Source organism: Cynoglossus semilaevis, chromosome 4 (genome assembly GCF_000523025.1).
Source record: "Cynoglossus semilaevis isolate Cse_v1.0 chromosome 4, Cse_v1.0, whole genome shotgun sequence".
Lineage (NCBI taxonomy): Eukaryota > Metazoa > Chordata > Actinopteri > Pleuronectiformes > Cynoglossidae > Cynoglossus > Cynoglossus semilaevis.
Window position 1 is genome coordinate 967,914 of NC_024310.1, and position 3,139 is coordinate 971,052.

A 3,139-nucleotide genomic window follows, 5' to 3' on the forward strand; every position below is an offset into this window, starting at 1 on the left:
CACGACACCCGTGCACGACACCCGTGCACGACACCCGTGCACAGCCCGGTGGTCAGGGACGTAAATCAACTTCACTCAGGATTTATCTTCTTCTAAATTCTCTGCCTCATCACTGAACAGTGACTGAAGAGAAGTCACTGGGACGGTGACGTCCATCACCATCATCTTCATCATCTTCATCTTCATCATCTGACAGCCGTGATCACTCACGGACACTGTCTAATCTCTCACTCTAACGCGCGCGACGTGCGTAAAACCAGCGACTCCGTCCGTGCGCGTTTTGGTTTGAGACAAACACAGTCTTCTTACCTCACTCATTCTGGAGGATGTTTCCGAGCTGTCCGCGTCCAGATGCTGAGGATGGAGGAGAAGTTACAGCGGCGGCGGTGGTGGCAGTTGTGGTGGTGGCAGTTGTGGCAGTTGTGGCAGTTGTGGTGTTCTGGGGTATTAAAGAACAGACCGCCGCGCAGAGAGAGCAGCTTTTATAAAGTGTGGACCAACTCCGCTCTGTGTCATGACGTCGACAATGAACCAATAGGAGAGCCGCGAGTAAATGTGTCCGTGAAGGCACCACCCAGTTCCTTCAAATATTCATATGCTGTGTAAGCCTGACTTCATCTTCATCATCTTCATCATCTTCATCATCTTCATCATCTTCATCATCGTCACTCCTGATCATTTTCAGTTGGAACGAAGTCTTTTCTTACAGAACATCTCCATCATCTGGACTGTTTTTCTCCCAGACTGTCACTGTGTCCCAGTGATGGTGGGGGGTCCGGGGGGGGCGGGGGGTCCTGGGGCTAAAGATGAGGGTCTTGGCACCCCACCCTGCACAGCAGCTGGCAGTGGGAAAGTATCGATGGCTGAATATTTAAAGACATTTATTGGTAAAAACCAGAGAAACCAGAAAATGAAGTTCAATCACAATGTTGATGCATTTATTCAAAAACAGAATTATCTGGACATTTGCACTGATTTCTTTACTACGGAGACTTTTGGTCTACGTTTACAGCTCTGTAAATTCATGTTGCACAGTTTTTTGCTTTAAAAAAACCTTTGTACTTATTTGTCTTTCAAATCTTATCAACACCATTCTTTACTATGCACGACTCGACTCAACTGTACAGCAGGGGGCGCCAACTGTATTTGTGGGAGGGCCGGACACTCACATAAAAACTGGAATCCAGTCATGGCCCAGGTCTGGGCTGTCTGGGCCTAATTCAGACCGCGGGCCCCGACTTGATAATCAGATGGATCACTCACATGTCCGGGCCTAATTCAGACCACGGGCCCCGACTTGATAATCAGATGGATTCATTCTGTTTTTTTTTTTTTCTTTGGCCTCAAATGGAGAGAAAAAAAAGACACAAAAGCTGAGAGATGAAATGGATGTTTTTACACGTTGTGTCTTGTGTTCCAGTGTGATGTGTGTGATGTGTGTGATGTGTGTGATGTGTGTGATGTGTGTGATGTGTGTGAGGGTTTGGCCTCAGACGTGTGAGGAGAGAGAAGAGTGTGAGGCTGATCCTGACAGTGTGTTAGAGACAAGGACGCAGAAGATTTAAAAAAAAACCAAAGAAAAAAACCAAGTGTTTTTAAGTGAATGAACAACATGATGTCACAACATGTAAGGAGGTTAACCTGACCTCTGACCTCTGACCTCTGTCCTGGCTGCTACGTTGACTGGTGTCTAGTCCATCGTCTCTTTTCGTCTGTTTTCCGTCCTCAGCAGCAGATTCGTCCTTCTCGCTGCCTCGAGGTGATTGGATAAAAATAAACACAGGTTTCAGTCCCAGTGCAAACGTCCAACTATAAATAATCAATAAAAACTGGAGCTTTAGTGCAGAGCTGTGTCGTAGAGTTCAAATAAAACATCTTCTAAAGACGTCAACACTGTGACTGTGTTATCGTTTAATAGATCATTGATAAGAAATGGACAAAAACACTTCTGTTAAAGAAGACATCAGGACATCACTGGTCTCCTGATTTGTCAGGTCAAATCCCAGGACAAAATATTCCATCAAACCAAACTCTCTTTGGGTTTTTCTACCATTCTTTATCGTGTATTTTCATCCAAATTCACAAAACTGAACAGACCTGGAACAGGTGACCTGACCTTAGAAACAGACATTAATAATAGATAATGATAAAAGATGATGATGATGATAACGTGATCGATGTTCCTGACATCAGAAACCTCCTGGGTTTTAAATAAAACGAAGAAAATGTTTCATCTTTTCACACTTTCTAAAATTAGAATAAAGGCAAATCTGATTTCATGATCAGATGGAGCCCTAGTGGTCAGTGGGAGGTACTGTAATTTGAAGAATGGACGGAGACACTGGTCCAGGCTCAGTGACGGCTCACGCGGTGTCACAGTGGACGCAGTGTGAACTGGACGTGAGTGTCTGAAACCAACGGCATCAGTGTACGTGCAGATGCACGTGCACGTGCACGTGCACGCTCATGTTCGTGTTCTGTGCAGCAGAGGGATGTGATTCATCACTGAGACGTTCCTCAGTGTTTGTCAGGAGAACTGAGACTGAGTTCTCCTGAACGACGATGAATTTTTCTGTGTGGGTAAAAAAAAAAAAAAATCAGTTCTGAAGGAAACCTGGACAAAATCCAACCTGACAGATGATGAGATTAGACAGAGAACGGAGAAGAAATCCAAAAGAGAGAGAGAGAGAGAGAGGGAGAGAGTGGACAAAGTTCCACCCACTAACTTCGTGTTCTCTCCGCCCACTGTGATCAGGGATCTGGATTCAATTAGTCTTGCCTTGTCTGTGATGCTGATCAATATCTATCGTATTAGTAGTGGGCGGAGCCAAACCAGCTGCACCGTCAGCACCTGAACACTTATTGACCGCCGTCAAAATATCGGCATTAACGTTGTTTATTTATATCAGAGAGAAACGGTTCAATATCTATTCAATCATCGGGAAAAAAAACAAAGAAACAAAAAAACTTCTTTAATGATTGTTTTTCTTTAAAACGTTTCTGCTTCATGAACTCTGTGTCTGTGGGAGAAACGTGTCGTTGTGATTTGTTCACTGGAAAAATAGTCAAATCAATGAGGCACAAAGAACTGACCCCAGAACTGACCCCAGAACTGACCCCAGAACTGACCCCAGAACTG